Source organism: Balaenoptera acutorostrata, chromosome 1 (genome assembly GCF_949987535.1).
Source record: "Balaenoptera acutorostrata chromosome 1, mBalAcu1.1, whole genome shotgun sequence".
NCBI lineage: Eukaryota > Metazoa > Chordata > Mammalia > Artiodactyla > Balaenopteridae > Balaenoptera > Balaenoptera acutorostrata.
The window spans coordinates 106314211-106336646 of NC_080064.1; the positions used below are offsets into that span (position 1 = coordinate 106314211).

The 22436-nt window shown below is 40.6% G+C and overlaps 1 long non-coding RNA gene across 2 annotated transcripts in view; it reads left to right on the forward strand.

Moving 5' to 3' along the window:
- Positions 1-22436, forward strand: part of LOC103016745 (uncharacterized) — a 164275-nt gene that overhangs the window by 68513 nt on the left and 73326 nt on the right. For both annotated transcript variants that reach the window (XR_009005195.1, XR_003622209.2), the window contains exon 3: positions 6668-6755. This is a non-coding gene — a long non-coding RNA (uncharacterized LOC103016745). The remainder of the gene's footprint in view (positions 1-6667; positions 6756-22436) is intronic.

Genomic DNA, 22436 nt, shown 5'->3' on the forward strand with positions numbered 1-22436 from the left:
CTCTTGTTGCGGAGCACAGGCTCCAGACGCGCAGGCTCAGTAATTGTGGCTCACGGGCCTAGTCACTCCGCGGCATGTGGGATCTTCCCAGACCAGGGCTCGAACCCGTGTCCCCTGCATTGGCAGGCAGATTCTCAACCACTGCGCCACCAAGGAAGCCCCGAGGGCTCAGTTTTTAATCTTTCACTTTATCCAGTCCAGAAGGCCCATTGGAGATGTGGAAAGATCTCCAACTACTTCTGAGGCTTCAGATCCACTCAAGGGCAAAGTCAAGGATACCTAATGATTTCCTTTAGTATTCGGGTCTGGTAATGAAATCTAGGTCAGTAAAACAAAGTGACTTTGGCCTAGAATTTGGTTGAGGTTGGCGAACATTTTGCATCTTCACCCTGAAATTGCTCTGTTGTTCTGTCATTAATAACAGCAGCAGCAGCAACAACAATAATAATGAAAAGCAAACTCTTACTCTATGTGGCAGACACTGTTTTAAGCTCTTTCAATATATTAACTCATTTAATTTTCACGTCAACCTGATGAAGTAGTTACAAGCATTATTCTCCTTTTTTAGGTAAGGAAACTGGAGCAGAGACAGTTCCTGCTTTAACCACTGCTTTCCCTGCCTCTTATAAATTACCAGTAGGATGATCACTGTGTAATATAATCGCAGGGCCCAGTTCACACGTACTTTGTTTGGTTTTGCTTTTAATTATGTTTTTTTAATTTTTTTTTTAATTTTTTTTTTTAATTTTATTTATTTATTTATTTATTTTTGACTGTGTTGGGTCTTCGTTTCTGTGCGAGGGCTTTCTCTAGTTGCAGCGAGCGGGGGCCACTCTTCATCACGGTGCGTGGGCCTCTCACTGTCGCAGCCTCTCTTGTTGCGGAGCACAGGCTCCAGACGCGCAGGCTCAATAGTTGTGGCTCACGGGCCCAGTTGCTCCGCAGCATGTAGGATCTTCCCAGACCAGGGCTTGAACCCGTGTCCCCTGCATTGGCAGGCAGATTCTCAACCACTGCGCCACCAGGGAAGCCCTGCTTTTAATTATTGTTACCACTTGTTCTTAGGTACCTTGTGCCATCTTGGAGAAATTATTTGAAACTAGTGCCTGGTCAGAGCATTGCTTCTTTCCTGGCATAGTGGGGGATTTGGGATGGTGAGCTGCAGAGCTGCCAAGCTCCCTGCTGGACTTTGCATTCCACAATTGGAATTGTGTGCCCAGGTGTTTCTTACCTGGGCACACTCTACAATGTAAGGCTTCAAAGTACATACGCCCTTTGACCAGAAGACATGAAATTTAATTATTATACTTCACAATTCTCTTCATGTAATTATTGTATATCTTTATATTATATTAAAGAATTCCCATTTCTTGAATGTTATTGTGTGTTTATTAAGAACAAAGCATGGTGAGTGCTGTCAGGGGTACAGTGATGAATAAGAAAAGGACTCTGACCTCATTTACAGTGCTCTGGGGTAGGCAGAGTATATGCAAATAATCGTAATGACCAAAATACGTTCTTCCAGAACCAATTCTGTTGTGGTTACACAATTTTTGGAACGTTCAACAAATTCAATTCAACAAACATTTATTGAGTATCTACTATGTGCCAGGTGCTGTGATAGATTCTGAGGATGCAAAGGTGAAAAAACTTTTGTTCCTGTCACCATCTATAGTTACTCTAGTTTGAAGCTGTGTGAACACACTCTAGGGAAGCCAGAGGAGGGAAGGAATAATTCTGCCTGGTGTGGGGCTAAGAGGAAGGCTTTCTAGAAGGACCAGCAGTTGAACTGGACCTTGAAAGTTTTATGGGACATCGCTGGACTAGAAGGGACACTTTTAGGGCAGGAAAAGGTGAGCAAACCCACAGAGGCACAGGAGAGTACAGTGTGCTTGGTTAACGCGCTCTGCGAGGCTGGAAAGAGAATCTGGAACCAAGCTGTGAAGGGCTTTTAACAGCTGTAGTACATTGTTTGGAATTTACCTTGTGCAGTGGTCGGAAGTGGGTGGGGAATCAGATAATAAATTGGGCAATCAGTTCCTGAAATAGTCAATACTGAACTTAATTAGATTCTGGCGACTGCATTGAAAAGCATAAGAGATTTTAGAGTTGAAGGGCCAGGCTTGAATCCCAATGTGTCGATTATAAGCCATGTGACCTTGACCAGCTTATTTAACCTCAGCTGTAAAAGGAGGCTAGTAAGTATATCAGCCTTACAAGGTCATTATGAGAACAGAAGGAGACATTAGAGAAAAATGGTTTCTATACTGTTAAGCACTGTGTAAATGTTAATTAATAATATTGTTATTTGGCGCCAGAAAAAGGGAGATGCTGGGAAAGTGTCCATTTGTTTAATATCTTCTCTCTGTGTTGTAGAGAATTCTTGGTTTTTCAGCAGTGTAAACGCTAATGGTTTGCTTTCCACGTGCCATGAAAACTGTTTTCAGATGTGGTGCTTCTAAACTTGGTATACAGCCTCGCACAAACGAGGGCAAAAGGAAACTAGCCTTTTCTGAGTACTGTCCTGTGCCAAACACTTGGCAAACATCATCTCATTTAATCTTCACTGTAACACTTTGAGGTAGTTATTATCCCCATTCTACAGATTAGGAAATCAACACGGAGAGTTAACTTGTCCGGATTAATTAGGAAGTGGCAGACCGTGGACTTGAAAGTCTTATCTATGCTGTCATGCTTGTTGCGCCTCACTGTGCTGTCCCACAGAGAGCAAGGCGGGCGAAGGGCTGTCTTAGCCCCCAGTGGCCTTCCAGTTTCCAGCTCCAATTCACTTGAGATCTTGATATCCTTACAACTATCTCCTTCTTTATTTAAACTAGCTGGTCCTGCAATCAAATAGCCTTGATCAAACAAGCACACAGTAAATTCTTGCAGAATGACTGGCTAATTGGTGTATCTTTCATCACTTCTCTAGATGTTTTCACCCTGAGCACCACCTACTACACTTTATTGATTTCACTGTATTCTTTGGTCTGCCCTTTGGTTCTGGGGCCATTGTTCTGGAAGAGTGAATAAACAATGCTTTAGAAATTACCCACCAATGAGAGATGAAAAGATACTGGAACAGAGGTATTGATAAAACATTCATGGGAGTGAGGCTATTTTAGATGGTCTGAATACCTGTGAATGAATTATATAATGTCTCTAAAATCTATATGATGATTTATTTTAATGTATTGTAAAATTTAATTCTGTTATAGGTTAGAATATTTTCAGTTCCACTTTTAATAATAACAAAAAGCCTTTTATATAAAGTAGAAAGGGTACACACTGAAAAGCAAAGAACAGTCTTTCTTGTTGACTAGCAGTGACATATTTCCTTAGAGGAAAAATCCTGCAGCAGACTTTGAGTGTCAGGAAGAAGAATAATTTATGACCTTAATACTGTAGCTGAAAAGAACAGTTAACCATTCCTTTTTGAAGCAGAGTATGGAAAGAGGGAAAGACTTCAGTTTAAGAGGTTAACTCATCTTTGTTTTTAACTCTATTTTTTTTTAATCTTGCTCCAAATTTTATTAGCCTTTTAAATGTGAACTTATGCTAATATAAGTAAATCTGCGGTTTTGCTGCTTAATGAAAGTTCTGTTTTGTGAAGGGAAAGCCTATCATTATGAAAGTGGGCTGAGGGGATCCAGAGGGTTTGAATATTGAGGCTGCAAACCAGGCAGCTGCATTCATAGTCAGTACCTGGGCTGAAAAGGAGCATCACCTTTGGAATGTTGACCAAATAAAATAACGGCAGACATCGCAGTACCAAAATGGAAAATCCAACACACTGACTTTATTTCCAGTGTGAATTTTGAGTCAAGGGAACCCTTGCCAGTGGTGGAGAAACGGAAAGGGCATTGAACCTGGAGGCAGAGGACTGGGTTGCCTGTGTTGCTGCCACTTGTTTGCTGCGTGGGCTTGTGCAAACCACTGAACTTCTCTGAGCTCAGTTTTTTCATTGATAAAATAGTGATGATAGGAGAAAGGTCCTTGGAAAGTCTTCATTTTCTAGGAGCATTAGGCTGAATCTTCTAGAGAGGTTATGGACAGGATTAATAAAATCCCATATTTGACCATGACTAGCATAGTGCCTGGAGCAAAGTGAGCACTCCAGCCCTGCTTGCTCCCTTCGTCATTCCTTCGCTCGGTGCTGAGCACTGACAAGACCGCAGCAGGTCCCTGTTAACCGAGAATAACACGTTCAATGTCATCTGCTGCTCTGCCTTAGCCCCGCCACCGGTTTTCTGTTGGTGGGTAGCAGAAGGTATGATGCTACCTGAGCATGTGGAATCCATGTCTCCTGGGACTTAAGCACTTGGGAAGCAAATGATTCTTCTCCATATTTGGGTTTCAAAATAAAACCTCTGAACTAGATAGAGGTCTAATTTAAAACTGGAATGATCAAGTGGTTCAAATGATCAGTGTCTGCTATTTACAATAGCCAAGACATGGAAACAACCTAAATACCCATCAACAGACGATTGGCCTAAGAAGATGTGTGTGTGTGTGTGTGTGTGTATGGAATATTACTCATTTGTAAAAAAGAATGAAATATTGCCATTTGCAGCAACATGGATGGACCTAGAGAATATTATACTTAGTGAAGTGTCAGAGAGAAAGATAAATATTGCAATACTATATGATATCACTTATATGTAGAATCTAAAAATAGTACAAATGAATCTCTATACAAGACAGAAGCAGGCTCACAGACATAGAAAACAAACTTATGGTTACCAAAGGGGAGAAGGACGGAGGGAGGGAGGGACAAATTGGGAGTATGGGATTAATAGATACAAACTACTATACATAAAATAGATAAGCAACAAGGATTTACTATATATAGCACACGGAATTATATTCAGTATCTTGTAATAACCTATAATGGAATATAATCTGAAAAAAATACATGAGTCACTTTGCTGTATGTCTAAAATTAATAATATTTTAAATCAACTATACTTCGATAAGAAAAAAATTGATCAGTGTTTGAGAAAGAAAAGTCAGCTTCCCCAGAAATACTTAGAAAAGGAGGCACTAGCAAGGATGAGCTCTAGGCTGGAGGGTGTCAGCCTGCAGGTGGGCGTGGAGGTGGGGGCCAGAAGAAGAGAAGGACGCCTCAACATTCCTTCATCGACTGCAAATTGCTCTGCCAGGGAGGATTCCCCACTTGGGATCAATAAGCTGTTCTCAGCTGATACTCTTTAAAGCCTAGAAAAGTGTGGAAGCAATCATACCGTGGGGGAGTTTCCACGTGGCCCCAGGCGTGCTGAGGTAGAAGAATGAAAGCTGCCCTAGAGAGCTCAAGAGAGAGGAAGGGAAACAGCTGTGAGCATCTCTGGATAGAAGAAACCCGTGATAGATGCACACACGGTGAGAAAGAGAAAAGGAGCAGGGAGACAGGGCAGCAGGAAACAGCACATTTCCATTCATTTCATCTTGAAAACATAATGGTCTTCTTTAAAAAAAAAATTCAGGAACTGGTTCATCCTGTATGAAAATTTGTTTTTAGCAAGTGAGTAAACAAGTCAGGTTTTAACTTAAAAAATATAATTCTCTCCTGTTCACTGTCTCATCAGTGTGGGCTTGATAGTACATAGTAAAGCTACAGAGTTTAATACTGTAGTAGATAGTAGAGTTTAACACTGCATGTGCTGAATTTAACTTGTGACTAGTTTAGGATTGGATGAAACTGGACAGATCCAAAGATGGAAATATGGTCTTTATTGCTTCTTCTTTCACGTGGGCTGGAAGACTGTTGGTCTGTAAAGCAACCAAGATGATAGGAACATATGTTGGGAAACTAAATTGAAAGAAGTGTGGAAAAGGGGGAAGTAGCTACCACCTATTATGCTGTGCATCTCAATCTTTGTGAGTCTTTGTTTCCTCATCTGATAAATTAGGATAATAATGCCCATGGGCTTGTGTAAATAAGATTATACAGGGCATATAAGAGGGCTTGACCTATAGGAGTAGATAGTGGACGCATCAGTGTTGGTTCACTTTCTCTGGCAGAGCACCACGTTCTCTGGTGAAGCATTTGTTGACTGCCATGCAGAAATGCATTTCATGTCACCTAAGGCAAATGGGATGTTGGTGACTGAGTTTAAGTTTTCTTTTCCTCAACCTCGAGGGACAAGAGTTAAGTTAGGAGGATGGATATTTCGTGTTTCTTGCTATGTCACAGAGTTTGCTGGGGGGCGGGTTGGGGGGCGGGGAGGGTGATGGCTTTTCTGGTGTCTCTATTAATCTTACACTAGGTGGTTGCCAAGCAGCTGAAACAATTACATTTTCTGGCATGGTTTACTTATTGCTGGCCTATAGAGAGGTAACCTTAGAGAGGTTCCCAGAAGAAACTCAACAGTAAGTGTCCACTCCTCTTGGATACCCTGCTAAGCACTTTCAAATGCAATACCCCAGTTGCTCCTCAGACTTACTCTAGGAAGTAACATCCCCACTTTAAGGAAGGAAGATCACAACTGAGAGAGATTGATTTGCCTGCAGACTTATTGCAATCAGCACCCGTACCCTGAGGCTAGAGCTAAATATGGAGCCTGAGTTCCTTGTGAGCTGGTAGAAGGGGAAGGAAAGAAGAAAAAGGACCAAGTCTGTCAGTACTGATTTAAACTCCTCATTGCTTCTGTTGTGCACATCTCTGCAGCGTTCTCAGGCAACCTCTGGAGGAATCCAGCACACGCGGAATATCTGCAGCCACCCCACAGCACATCCCCAGAGCTTCAGCTCAAGAGGTAAGCCGCAGCCCACTCTGCATGCCACTGCAGACGGCTACTCACGAAAGGGACTGTTTCAGAGTTAACTTCATTTCATTGACGAGTTTCATTTCATTGTCAAACAGACTTGCCTAGGTTGTCCATGAACACTCCTTCAGGGAGGAGCCAAGTTGTGGGATGATTTATAGGGATGTTGTTACTTTATCTTATTGCTATTCTTACAGTGATAAAAGAAACCACCACTTCTTAAACATTTGCTGGCTGTGGACCAGGATTTCACATATATCGTCTCTTTTAATTCTGACAACTCAATGAAGTAAATATTATTCTCATTTTATAGACAAAAAAATTCAAGGAGCTTAAGAGGCTTGCTGAAGGTCACAATAAGTGACAAAGCAGCGATGCACAATGCCCTCTTTTTAATACTCAAGAGTGTGGTCTTTCCACCTCACCATAGTCTCTCAAATAATTAATCCCTACATTGAAATGAGGCGTGAAGACTGGGCTCTGGGATTTCAAGACTGCTGCGCTCCTAAATGAATTTCGTCCTCTATAAAGTTAACTTCCATCCCCTAAACCTTTACACTGAGATAAATGAATGGATCAAAGATCGGAAAGATGATCTCTGTCCCTTTCAAGGCATCTCACAAGTTTATGATTCTGAAACCAGGGTACTCCCGCTGGATTTAGCTTTGAATTGTTCCCCACACTCCACCATGGATGCTCACAAGATTGTTGACTCTTTCTTCCTAATGTTTCCTGTATTCATTCCTTGTCATCTAATTGCACTGTCACCACTCTCCTGTATTATTTCAATAGTTTCCTAACTTTTCCTTGCCTCCAGGCTTTTCCCATTCCAAATCTTGCTCCTAGTTCAGTCTTCCCAGAGTCATTTTGTAAATGTCAGTTCCCATTCAGAGACATTCCATTGATATGATGCATCCATTTAGGCTGATGTTGGAGAAGAACAGTTAATGACATGATATGGAAAAAATGATCACAGTATGTTATTAAATGAAAAAAAAAGTTACAAAATACATCCAGTGTTACTATGGGTGATCTACGTGTGGTGGAATCATGGATGACTTTATTTTCTTTTTGCTTATTCAGAGCTCTTAAATTTTTTGCAATAAACATTATTCTTATAATAAGATAAAAAACTAGAAGTTACAGTAAAAAATAATGAAAAGGTATTCAGGATAGTGTAAAAGAGAACAATAATGAGATTCTATTCCATTTTTTTAAATTGAATATATTTGACATAACATTGTGTAAATTTAAGGTGTACAGCATGTTACTTTGATACATTTACATATTGAAATATAATTGCCTTTGTAGTTATATTTATCACATTACATAATTATAGTACAGTATTGTCTATTCAGGATACTGTAAAAGAGAACAATAATGAGATTCTATTCCATTTTTAAAAATTGAATATATTTGACATAACATTGTGTAAATTTAAGACATGTTACTTTGATACATTTGTATATTGTAGTATGATTGCCTTTGTAGCTGTATTTATCATTACATAATTATAGTACAATATTGTTGTCTATATTCATTATACTTGCATTTGATCACTGTGGCTTATTTGCTACTCATTGTAAGTTTGTACCCTTAAACAACATCAATCTTATCTCCCAAGATTCCATTTTTTACCATTCAATTAGCAAAAAAAGTAAGAGTTATAATAGCCTGTGTTTCCAAGGGTGTGGGAATGGGCATGCTCATGCACTGTAGGTGGGGAAGTAAACTGATACAATTTTTGTGGAAGATAATGTGCAGGATTCATCAAAGTGAAAAATTTGCATATGCTTTTACCCAACAATTCTAATTTTAGGAATCAATCGTGCAGAAAGACAGTTCTCAAAGTTTGAGCTAGGCCAACAACGGCAGCATCACCTGAGCAAATTTTCAGGTGCGACCCCTAACCTACTAAATCAGAAACTATGGGAGTGGCATCCAGGATCTGTGGTTCAACAGATCACCTGGAGAGGTGATTCTGATGCATGTTGAGATTTTAGAGCCACTACAAGAAATACCCTTCCTAAGGAGGTACCTTTGTGTGAACAAAGGCACAAGGGTTACTGTACAATAATATACATTACTACCTTATTTGTAATGTTGTAAAATTAAAAACAACCTACGGGGACTTCCCTGGTGGTCCAGTGGTTAAGACTTCGCCTTCCAATGCAGGGGGTGCAGGTTCAATCCCTGGTCAGGGAGCTAAGATCCCACATGCCTCGTGGCCAAAAAACCAAAACATAGAACAGAAACAATATTGTAACAAATTCGATAAAGACTTTAAAAATGGTCCACATCAAAAAAATCTTTAAAAAGCAAACAAAAAACAACCTATGTATTCAGTAGGGAAATTGCTAAATAGGTTTTATTAATTTATTCTGTGAAATACTTATGCATTGGTTAAGGAGAAAAAATATTAGCATGGAAAGATCATTAGTACATATGGCTTAATTTTTTTAAAAAGTATTGGGTTGGACAAAAAGCTCATTTGGGTTTTTCCATAAGATCTTACAGAAAAACCTGAATGAATTTTTTAGCCAACCCAATAATTTGCAGAAATAAATATCTATCATATTATTAACCACAGTTTATATTGTTTAAAAACAATAAATTCATTTATTACTTATGAAAAGAAAATCCTCCCACTGGCTCCTATAATATAGAATTCAAACTTCTTAGCCTGGTAATGAAGGTCCTTTGTTATCTGCTTCAGACCTGATTCTCCAGCTCCATGCTCCCCACCCCCAGTATATCCATAAAGAAACTCTGTTACTATCAAATTATTCTGAGAATGGCTTACTACTTAGCCTTATTCCCATTTTTAGTTGAGGAAACTGAGAAATGTAAAGGTTGAGTGATGACTTGCCTAGGGTCACATGGCAGCATTTGAACCTGGATGCCTTTTACCAAGTTCCAGCTCAAGTGTTTGTTCCACTCGTCCAAGCTGGTTGGCTAATTGTTCCCCAGTCTGGAATATACCTCTTTGCCTTTGCTCATGCCATTTTCCTTTCTTAACGTGCTCTGAATCAAGTCTTATGTCCTCCATGAAGCCTTTCTCCAGAACCCTGATCAATGGGGGAATCATCCTGAGGCCCTAACCCCCCCATGTAGTTAAACCTTTCGTCAGGTACTGAGCCTCCCTCACCTGTTCTGTAGCATTCCAGGTCTATTCAAGGAGACTCTCATACCTTGGGACAGGGACTGCTCTGTTCTTTTTTGTTCTCAGTAATTGATCTGCAATAAGTGGTTGTAGTTGATGAAAGTGATGATGGATTTGTACTTGGATATTTGCTATCAATATGTCAAAGATTTGACTTACATAGCAGCAGTGACAGCAATCAGAGGAGCCGGCTCCCAGCATACCAGTCCTTGGAATTTAGGAGTTGGATTAGGGATGCAAATGAGCCTTCTCCAGGTATATCTTTTCTAATAGTTTTGGCTTCTAAGTGGTATAAATGTTTTACTTATTCACAAAATAAAATTGTGTGAAAAGATAAAAAATAAAATAAACCTTAAATTTTAATACAAACAGAAACAAACGCATCAAGTTGTTTATCAAATTGACAATCTAACCACACAGAGAAAAGGGTTCAAGTAAAATTCTGAACATAGTGCTCTATGTGCAGTTTCTCAGTGTAGGGATAAAAAGGACTTCAAAGAAATTTTAATTTTACTTAGTTGTTTATTTGTTAGTAATTATAATGCTATTGGAATCCTAAAACTATCCTATGCATATTGTTGGACAAAGCAAATAACTAAATGTATTGATGTCATCATGTAGTAGGCAAAATAACGCCCCCCCTTCCCAAGTTGTCCACATCTGGAACCTGTGTTTGCATGGCAAAAGAAACTTTGCAGATAGAATTAAGATTAATTCTTAATTTAGGGAGATTATTCCAGATTATCTTGAGTGGGCTCAGTGAAATTGCATGGGCCCTTAAAAGTAAAAGAGGAAGGCAGAAAAGCAGGTAAGGGAAGGAGAGGCAGGAGAGAGTCAAGTCATGAGAAGGACTCAACCTGCCACTGCTGGTCTTGAAGTTGGGGTAAAGGGGTCATGGGCAAAGGCATGCAGTCGGCCTCCAGAAGCTGGGAACAACCCTCAGCTGACAGTAAGGAAATGGGGACCTTAATCCTACAGCCACAAGGAACTGAATACTGCTGACAACCTGAATGAGCAAGAAAACAGATTCTTCCATAGAGACTCCAGAAAGCATTGCAGCCCTGCTGATACCTTGATTTTACCCTGGTGAGATTCATAACCAGCCTTCGACAGAAATGTGAGAGAACAAATATGTGTTGTTTTAAGCTGCTAAATTTGTGGTAATTTTTATGGTAGTGTATTGGTTTGCTTGGGCTGCCATAACAATGTACCACAAACTGGGTGGCTTGAACAACAGCAAATCTGGCAGCCGTGTCCAAAATCAAGGTGTCGCAGGCTTGGTGCCTTCTGGGGGCTATGAGAGAAGGATCGGTTCCAGGTCTCTCTCCTGGGCCTGTAGATGACCGTCTTCTCCCTATGTGTTCACATCATGTTCCCTCTGTATGTGCCTTTGTATCCAAGTTTCACCTTTTCATAAGGGCACCAGCCATACTGCATTAGAGCCCACCTTAATGACTTCATTTTAGCTTCATTATCTCTGTAAAGACCCTATCTCCAAATAAGATCACATTCTGAGATACTGGGGGTTAGGGAACTCAATATGTGTGTATATGTATATATGTATGTATATATATACTTGTAAATTATGTATATACAAATTATATTTTGTTTATAAATTACACACACATATACATACATATATATATCTGTATGTATTTTCCCCTGACCATGTCAACCAAAAGGATCTAAAAGCAATAACACCACTGCAGCAATGAGCACACCTTGCACCCAGATCTTGATTTCTAAATATCATTTCCCACTAAAGAAATCAGGGCTCTTTGAAGAACTAACTGCTTCTGATTCTGGTGCAGGGCAGACACAAGTGAGCCTGGGGAATCTTGGTATGCCAGAAAGAAAGGAAATACTTAAAGATTAATGAGGTCATGTCAAAAGGACACAGGATCTTGCTTGAAGGGGTTCCCACTGGCCAACTTTGGAATAATTTGAACATCAAAAAGAAAATGACAGTAATGGATTAAAATCCATTGCATTTTTTGAAAAAAAAGCCCATGAGTCCACAGTCATACTGAAAAACAAAGAACTAAAAAAAAAAAAAAAAAAAAGATTCCACCTAATAAATGCAGAAAGAGTGATAGAATTAGAGAATCATTATATTTCAACCCCTACTGTAATAATAGATTCAGGCAAGTAACATCAGCAGATGCTAACTACTGAGTAAAAAGTTCTTGAGTAACAAGATGTTCACACAGAATCAGTATATTTCCTCACAGATTATTAATTACAAAGGGGAAAAGGTTTGGTTTAGAGAGATTTGGTGGTTATTACTTTAAGTGATCAAACAGCATCACCAATAGTGGAACAATCTGACATTATTCGAGCCTTTTGATATGAAGCCCACCTTTGGATTATTTTTACTAATAAATATTTAACTTAAATCTAACCATACGAAACAACCATATAAGCCCAGACTGTGGCACATTCTATAGACTGTTTGCTCTGGACTCTTCAAAAAAGTCAATGTCATAAAAAGACTGTAGCTGAAAAAGCAGTCGGATTAGATTCAAACAAACAAACAAACAAACAAACACCGTATGCAATATGGAGGCTTCATTGGATTCTTGATTTTTTTTAAAATGCTATGAAAGACATTTGGGAAACAATTTGGAAAATTTTAGTAGGAAATGTATATTAGATAATGAAATATGTTGCTAATTTTTCCCTTAAGTGTGATAATGATGTTGTGATTATGTTTGAGAATGTCCTTATTCTTAGGAGACACATGCTGAAGTTATTTGGTTCAGTGCCATGATATCTGCAAGTTATTTAAAATAGTTCAGGAAAAATATGGTATACTGGAACCGGCTCTTACCAGCTCCTGAGAGCAGATAAATATTCAGGAGTTTTGCAAGCCATTTGCTAAACTAATGGTTTAAAATTAGCTTGAAATCAGTCGTGGTGAGAGTTTTTTACACCACAGAAACTGGCACATGCTACACCTAGGGCTTCCTCCCCTGCCCCCAGAGACCAGGTTTATCAGCACACCACGGAATATGGAATCAAATTTTAGTAACTGGTGAAACAATTCAAGTGTGTCTTGTGTTCAGTATGGTATTCTTTCAACCTTCGTGAAGATTTCAAATTTTTCAAATTAAAAAAGTTGGGAAAAACAGAAAAGAAAAAGATCTTCCTTCCTGGGAATGTGAAAACCACAGAGTGAAGGATATGGCACAGAGAGAGGGCGCTTGGGAACCTACCAGGTGAGACTGGGATGTGTCCGTGACCTTAGGTGGGTTGACTGGGAACCTCTGTCTGAGGCCGGCCTGGTGCCCTCAGGAGAGAAGAGTTGCCTGCTTTTGCTCAGGGTGCACGAGCTGCTTCCCTTCCTTCCCTCCAGGCCTGGAGCTGAGCTGCTGGGGGTGGCTTGCCTGAGTTTACTGGACCCCATAGGAAGTTTCTAATTCTAATTCCTTTGTATAAAAGTGTTAAGGTAGTTGTGGCTTGTGTGGTAACTAAGGCAGCTGTGGGTGGCAGACTTCATTTTCCTTTCCTTTCTGTTTGTCTTTTCATTACCCGCTGTTCCCCTCCTCCCTCTCATCCTCTCCTCTCTCTGTACTACCAGGAATCCCCACCCCACACCTGTGCCTAGCTCACCTGCCTTCTAGAAGACTCTCAAGACCCACCTCGTCTACTAAGCCTCCCCACGATAACCTCTGCCCTTCTTTCTCATGCTCCATGGCACTGCTGTCTGTTTTATATCCTGTCATATTCTGTTCCAGGATTGTGTTCCAGGAGTTGTGTGGCCAATTTTTTAAACTGATCTGTAAGCTCTTTGGAAGGCAGGAACTGGATTTGATGTATACTTGTTAGGTAAAAACACTTCTTTCCCCCAGCTGGAGGTTAGCATAAAATATCTATCAGATTCAATTGAGTTGCTTTCCTCTCCATCTCTTCTCGATTCTCTTTTTCTCCTTTTCCATTGTTCTCTCCTTCTGTTCCTCCTAGTTTGTTCCCTGTGTTTGTCCCAGGCCTGCCCATGCTCTGTTTAGCTTCTTTCTTTCCCCTTCTTTTTCCCCTCTACTTGTCCTGCCAAGGCTGCAGTTGTGCCCGCCTCCTAACTTTGGACCTCTTCTCAGGACTTCCCCTTGGTCATGGAACTTTTGCACACCTAATTGCTCTGCAAGAAGAAAAGCTGCCTCTGAGAAACGTACACTGTCCTCTTTCAGGCTATCCATCCCTCAAGATTCCCGGCTTCACAAAGGAAGTGGTGCTGGGGCAGCACGTAACTCTCAGACATCTGCATCCCACATTTTTTTCTCTCCCATCCCCTCTCCACCCACTACCCACCCCCCACTCCCTGCCTCGAATTCTCTGGACTGATTCTTGTGGTAAAATCTCACACGTTTTCTCAATCTATATGCAAACCAGGTAGGATTGACAGCTGAAGAAAGCTGCACATTGCCTGGGCTCAAAGTTATCTGTTCTCCCTCTGAGGGAAAATCTTTGAGCTCCGTGACAGTGCCTCGAAGCCATGGCCCTTGTCCTAGACTCTGCCCCGGCCCAGGCGAGCGCCTGACCCCTGCTAATGTGTGGGACCTTTAGCAGCAGAGAGTGGGGAGAGGTAACCAGAGCCCCCCGCATGCCAGTGATTCATGTTCTCTGAAGGGATCAGAGTGTTATTAGAAACCTCTCCTGCCAAATGTGGGGCAAATGTAACCAATTTATTAATGCCGAAAAACCAATGTGTGAAATTGGACCAAGAGGAGAGGGGCGCCAGCCCCTCTCCCCACTTCCTGCTCTCTGGCAGTGACAGAGGGAGGGTGGTGGACAAAGAGTTCTGTCTTCTGCAGGAGGACGTTGCTGTCATAATCACATGTGATAGTGACAACAAATATTCCTGGCTGAAGCTTCAAAGGGCTGGGAGATAATTGCATCCACCATGCTCAGCCTGGCTGTGATGCCTCAGCCTGCAGCTCGCAGGTTGTAAAGCGCATTGGGCAGGAAGGTGGGGAGCTTGGTCTTGGTTTCCCTCTGCCCAGCTCTGCTGCTCAGTATTGGGACCAGGTGAGAATGGGGAAGTAAGAATGCCCTGCCATTTGTGTGGTTTTTTGTTGTTTTTTTTTTAACATCTTTATTGGAGTATAATTGCTTTACAATGGTGTGTTAGTTTCTGCTGTATAACAAAGTGAATCAGCTATACATATACATACATCCCCATATCTCCTCCCTCTTGCATTTACAATGCCTCTCAATTTCCAAACTGATGTTGTACGGTGGTCACTTAGCCCTTTTCTATAAATGGTCTTAGACTGATCTCTCAAGGTTTCCTGGGTGGTTGCAGTTTGTCTCCAGCAGAGAGGGTTCCTTCAGAGCAGTATGCATTTTTATATGCCTCATTGCCATTGATTGCCCTCTAAACAGGCGGTTGAGTTGAAGACATTAGCAGTCCCATTTATTAAAGAATTACTCTATGGTATGTTATCATTATACGTTATTTCATTCAGTCCCCACACAAATACCCTCGTGATGTAAGTATTGTTATTCTTGAGGAAACTGAGCCCAGAGTGTTAATAAACTTGCCCAAGATCATAGGGTGAAGTGCACAGGATTCAAGCCCATGTCTGTTTAACTGTGCTCTTCACCACCCAAATTTAAGAAGTGGAAACCCACAAAATTCTTCGGTTATCTGATGGGATAGTCAAGAAGCAAATATGGGAAATTTTCTTGCTAAAGCTGCCTTGGGAGTCTCATATTTCAGATTATTAATTTTCGAAGAATCAGCTTACCATAAAAACAATGAACACACATTTCACAAGAGAATAAATAAATGTTTATGGTGATTTGGAGAAACTTTCAAAATGTCAGGCTTTTTTGGGTTGGCATCATTATAATTGTACAAGACTATGGGGTGGGAGATGAGATCTGGTTATTTTAGATTCCTAGCTATTTAGATTCTGGCTAAATGTCATTTATTTTGTAATGTGTCACCGCATGTCATGTCTCAACACTAAAGGCAACATAATGTCTAGTGGGGAAGTCTGATCAGTAAATCTTGAATTAGTGTCTTGTTAATAGTTTTGTTATGAAGGAAAGATGCTGATAGAATCCCCTGTGCCTGAATGCCATTAAATTCACATGTTCTTTTCTGCTGGAAATGTGCTTGATGCGTTACAGTGTCTTTCTGATTGGCATGATATGCCTAAAGGGCGGAGCTGCCTTCCATTTCTGGGAGCTTTTTCTCCTCCTCCGCTTTCCAGTGATAGCTTAACTGGTCTTGAGGCTGCTGTGTGTCATGAGGCAGGAGTAGTTGTCTCTTCAGCTGAAGGGAAGGAGGGTCAATGCTACCATCACTGAGATCTAGAAGCAAAGTTCAGTCTTTATTTTGAATTAAAATCCAATCAATTCCTCTTGCTTATTTTGGTATCTAGAAGAGTGTCCCTATTTCTTCCTTCATCTCCTATAAGCTGCAACTCCCCCAAATCTTCTTAGAAGAATAAATCACTCACTAAAAAAAAGTCTGTAAGCCAATGAAGGTATATTTATGTACTTAAAAACAATTTTTAATGTCTGAAAAAGATGAAAACAGCTTTTTTGTCCCTATAATTTGGCAGCAGTAAAGGACCCTTTAAGGATTTGAAAATTGGGTTGTCCTCTGAGAGTTGAATTAGTAAAATTCACACTCAGTGGCAGTGATTAGCTGTGTCATATAAGAATAATGACAACTCCCAAAATAATAATGGCAGTAATAAGAATGCAAGGGACTGACTCTATACGTGTCAATCCAACCAAAAGTTGAGCTAAGAATCCTCCCAAGGAGACATGGCTGAAATGTAGGTGTAATTTAGTAGGAGGAAAGGGAATGGAATATACTCTATTCTATCTGGGGATCAACTATAAACAGAGATGGATCCCAGAGGATAAAAAGGAAAATCTAAAGAGTGCCGATCTTAATCTTTTAGAGGCAAAGAAGCCTTTCTAAATGGCTCTGAGCTTTATGATTTTCTTGGTAAAAGAAAATCTTTCATTTTCCTACAGTGAAAGCTCACAGACTGGCACCTGATAGGCCAAGTCTGGCCCACATACAAATTTTGCTTTGTCTACACTGTATTGAGTTACAGTATTTTTAAAAGTTGTCAATTAATTTCACATAGGAAAATCTAGGATTCTAGCTTTTATTGAAAAATTGGGAAGACCTGGCTTAGCTAAACTGGCTACAATGGGCTGGAGCTATAAAGCAGCAGCTGCTCCCTTTAGAGGAGGGTTCACTCTCCGGATTGCTGCAGTCTCCACTATTCCCTATCACACCTGCTCCCTGACCTGCTCAACTCATCTACGTTTCAGTCTTTTGAGCCTCTTGGTTTTTGAGTGTGTGACCCGCCTAGTGGGTAAGCTGGCCTTCAGCTACTTGAGCTGAAATTAGCTTCTTAAGACCCTGAACCCTCCTTGTTCTGATTCCATGCTCAGCATGCAACCTTGTGAGAATCTGGCTTCCCATGTAATTTGCCTATAAAGAAAGAATGCATTGATCTTCTGCCCTGAGCATCTTGCTCTATATGAGGTGGTGGCTAGAGTAAATTTTAAAGGGTTTCGGCTTTGGAGTCAGACAGGCCTGCTTCCAATTCTGGCACTGACACTTACTAGGTAAGGTCACCACGAGGCCTCTTGGCACCCCGCCAGTTATCTTCTCCTGGAGATGTCACTCTGGGTCACCTTGGGCCACATACCAGAATATTCAAATTGCAAAAACATTTTATGAGCAAAATTGATACCCGTAAGTCACAAATTAGAGCAACCCCACATCTAACCAACCAACCAACAAACTTAAGTTTCTCTAGAGATAGTACACATAACAAAAGGATAGAAAGCTACTGATCGGAAACACAAACTCTGATGGCTGTCTGTTCTAGAGAGCCGGAGGGGGAAATGGTGGCTAGAACATGGATTTTGAACTTAAGAGACTTGTATTCAAGTCCTAGTTCTTTCCTTTATTAACTGTGTGAACTTAAAAAAGTCATTAACAGCTCTGAGTCCCCAAAATAAAAATTCTCTCCCTACATACCCCATTGAAACTTTGTGCGGATTAAATAAAATAAGGTGGGGAAGATACTAGGTAAACTGTAAAATGTATGGAATTGTTAATATCAAATTTTTATACACCCCAGTGAACATGAGTAGAAGTAGTAGAAGAACCCAAGAGGCCCAAACCTGGAGTTTCTAGCCTGCCAAAGCAGCGTTCACAACCTAAAGATCAGTGCCAGGTTCAGAACACCCATAACCTGGAGTGTACATTGAAGCCTGGAGTGCACATCAAATTAGACTCTGGTTTGGGAAATAAAATAATAATATCCAGTGGTGATTAGGGTGGGGGGAAAGAGTCTCACACACATTGTTAGTGAAAGTATAAACTGGAACAAAGAAGTCACGTCAGCAGTACCTATCAAAGTTTTAAATATGCACTCAGCAATTCCCTTCTAGGAATTTATCCGATGGAAACACTCTATAGTGAGCAAGAATACCTGTACAAGAATGTTCAAGGGAGACTTCCCTGGTGGTCCAGTGGTTAAGACTCTGTGCTTCCACTGCAGGGGGCACAAGTTCAGTCCCTGGTCGGGAAACTAAGATCCCACATGCCACTTGGTGCGGCCTAAAAAAAAAAAAAAAAAAAAAAAACTAAAAATGTTCAAGGCAACATTACTTATATTATAAAATACAATATAAAATTAATGCATATTCTTGTTATGATGACTATGCAGCATTAACAAAAATGAAGTAGATGTGTGTATATACATATATATATGTGTGTGTATATATATATATACTGAAATGGAATGGCTATCTGTAAGGTATGATTGAGTTACAAAAAGCAAGCTGCAGTACAGTATAACAGTGTGACCATATGTTTTTAAAATAACCTAGGTATATATATGTACCTAGAAAAAGTCTAAACATATAGAAATCTAACTTTTAACATTGATTTCCACTGGAGAGGGTGAGTAGAATGTAAGGAAGAGACTTCACTTTTTGCTTTACATACTTTTATGTTACTTGAATATTTTATAATGATCAGGCATTACTTTTGTAATTTTTAAAACACAACTAGAAATCAAAAAAGAAAAGTTAAACCAATATTTAAGCTAGGGAAAATAAAATAAAATATAATTAAAGAGCTCTAGCCAAGGGTAGGAGTAAGGCCAAGGAACAGAAGCAGGGGCACAGAGCCCAGAGAACCACATGCCTGGGGTCTCCCCAGTAGCTGTTCCCACACACACCTGACCACTGATGTTTCAGGACCACGCCTGTCCTCCTGGACATGTGGTGCTCTGCTGGCAGAGTCGGTCTGTGTCTGCGTAGTTGCCGCTCCTACTGCAGTGCTGCCAGCTGTTTTCCTATTTCTGAAATTGAAGGTTGCAGCAAATGCCTTTGAAATTAAGAGTCGTGCCCATGGGGCAAAGCACTGGGGTTTCTAAGAGAGACTGTTCTGTTCCTGAGAATTTAACTGGACTGACTATCCCTGCTCCTTGACTTCCGCACTTTGTTTTTGTATTAACTCCTTGTGGCTTTGACCTTGGATTTGACCACAGATTCTGATTCTGCCTCTGCTCCAATCTTGTGTCTTCTCTTATGGTAACCTACTGTCCAATTCTGGCCAATTCCATGACTCGGGTTTTCTTCAGGGGCTGGATTTGGGCAATTTCTTCACGCTTGCTTCCAGCACCTAATCCTCTTCTAACCCTACCTTTAACTCTGTCATCCTGTCTCAACGCTGATGTCACCAGCAAAGAGGCCAGCATGGGCCCAAACAGAACTACAGACATGATAACTACAAGACATGATAACTCATGATAGCGTTACATATGGGGCACTGGGGACACTTGCTGTCTGGGAAGAAGCTGTCCTTAACTTGACATGTGGTTCTTAATGAGACGACAGGAAGTCCGTGGGAATGAACATGCTGGAGTCGCAGTGCCGTTGTTTCTAACAGCCCCCAACACTTTGGGAGCAATGTGCCTAAGGTGGTGTGTGTTTTGTAAGTTATGACTGTATACAGGGAGATGGAAAGCCACCAGCTTGAACCAGTCTATGCCTTTTAACTTGCCTGGACACTGTCTTCTTCAAATGATGATCCTTATTTATTTTTCATTTCATGACACAGAAAGAACATGTGGGAAGATGCCAGGAGTGAACTTAACTTTCTCTTGAACCATCCAGTGTGAGTCAGAATTGTGGCCCCACATAGTTTGGGACCTTTCTTCTTCTCAGACTTCTCAGCAAGAAGGCTGGGTGAGATCTGTGCATTGACGAGGGAGATGGTGAGAGAGATACGGCTTCTCCCAAGGCTGGACTTGAAACCCAACCTCAATTAAGTTAAGAAATCCTCAATTAAGACGGCCTGGCCCTCTTCACCCTGCCAGCTTTTAGGAGCTGAGACAGGATCTCCTTAGGACCCAGAACAGAAGCATTTTGTAATAAAATTCCTTATACATTTTCACTTCTCCATGGCTCTTAAACTAATCCTTTAGCATGAAGGGTGATTTTCCCTTTTGAATCCCAGGTCTGGTTTTCCTGCCAAGAAAATAGACATTCAACACACAGTGTACCCAGAAGCCATAAAGGAAACTAGTATATTACATTTGAGAACTTTAAAACATTTATAGAAAATCCATAGCCAAAGTCCAAGGACAAATAATACATTGGTAAAAATATTCAAAACAAACATGACAGATAAAGTGTTAATTTTCTTACTTCAAAGAGACAATAAATTAATAAGTTATAAACAGGGAGTTCTCAGAAAAAGCTAAACATAAATAAATAAATAAATACGTGTGTGTGTGTGTGTGTGTGTGTGTGTGTGTGTGTGTATTTATAAACAGGGAGTTCTCAGAAAAAGATAAAATACATATGACCTGAAATATATGAAAAGATGCCCAACCTCAATGAGGACTTAAAACTGCAAATCAAAACAACAACAACAACAAAATTTCATCAAACAGATAGGCAAATATTAGAAAGTTTTATATATTTGATATTGGAAAGAAAATATCAAAGTAAGAATACTTGCATACTGTCAGTCAAAATTTAAATTAGTACACACTTTTAGAATGCAATTTGGCAGTAAGTTTCAAAATGTTTAAATGTCCTTTGAACCAGTCCTAGGAATTTATCCTAGAGATACACTTATAAAAGTAACCTGAGAGGGCTTCCCTGGTGACACAGTGGTTGGGAATCCGCCTGCCAATGCAGGGGACACGGGTTCGAGCTCTGGTCTGGGAAGATCCCACGTGCCGCGGAGCAACTAAGCCCGTGCGCCACAACTACTGAGCCTGCACTCTAGAGCCCGTGAGCCACAACTACTGAGCCCACGTGCCACAACTACTGAAGCCCGCGTGCCTAGGGCCCGTGCTCTGAAACAAGAGAAGCCACCACAGTGAGAAGCCCGTGCACCGCAACGAAGAGTAGCCCCCTCTCGCTGCAACTAGAGAAAGCCCACGCAGCAACGAAGACCCAACGCAGCCAAAAATAAACATAATATAAATAAATTTTTTAAAAAAGTAACCTGAGATAGATGAATAATATGAAAACCCCAAAATAACCCAAATATTCATCAATACGAGATTCATTAAATAAATTTTTTTATTGCTACAATGGAATACTATTTGGCCATTACATATATTAAATGGCTATGTGTTGAGATGAAAATATTTTCTTATGTAAGTGAAGAAAGCAAGAGGCAGAGCAGCATGTTTAGTATAACCTCATTCATAAATAGGATTTTATATGTGTGTGTATAGTGATATATGCACAAACGATGTTTCTGAAAATTTAACGAGGAAGTGTTAACAGTTTGGCAGGAAGATCTGTTGGGAGGTGGGACCACACGTTTCTCTTTTGACACCTCTCTGTAGCACTTCTTTCTACCTTCCTCTTATTTAAATAAAATAAATAGACGCACTACTGTATGCAATGTGTTGTGTATGAAAGGAGAGGTGGTGGTACCATGGAGCGCAGGATGGGCACCAGAACCAGTAAGGCAAGAGGAATGTCAAGCCTTCCTGCATCAGAGGAGGCCTGGGCTTCATTTTTAAGGATAAGAAGTCCTCAGATAAAGATCAAGGCCAGGGAACTCCAGGTAAAGGAAATACTGTTTTCAAAGTAATGGAGGTGAGAGAAGGCAAGACATGCTTAGGGAATTAAATGGGGGAAAAAAAAAAAAGTTTGTTGGCATGCAGAGTGATTAAAAGCAAAAAGCTGGCTAAGTAGAGGCTAAATCACTTCCTGTCTTAAGGACTCTGGATTTTCTCCGAAAGCAAGGAGAAACCACTGAAAAATTCTAAGTGAAGGAGTGACCAGGTTAAAACCTATGAACCCTTACTTTGGTCCATCATGAGTTGGCTTAATAGCAGGGACAGTCATGTAACTTCAAAAAGGATAACAGGAACTGGGACTCCAAAAAGTAGAAGTTGAAGACAAAACTGTTAGGAATCCAGTAGGACCGAGGGTCACTGGAGAGTGACACTGATCAGATACTGGGCATGTGGCCGGAGCCAGCTAGG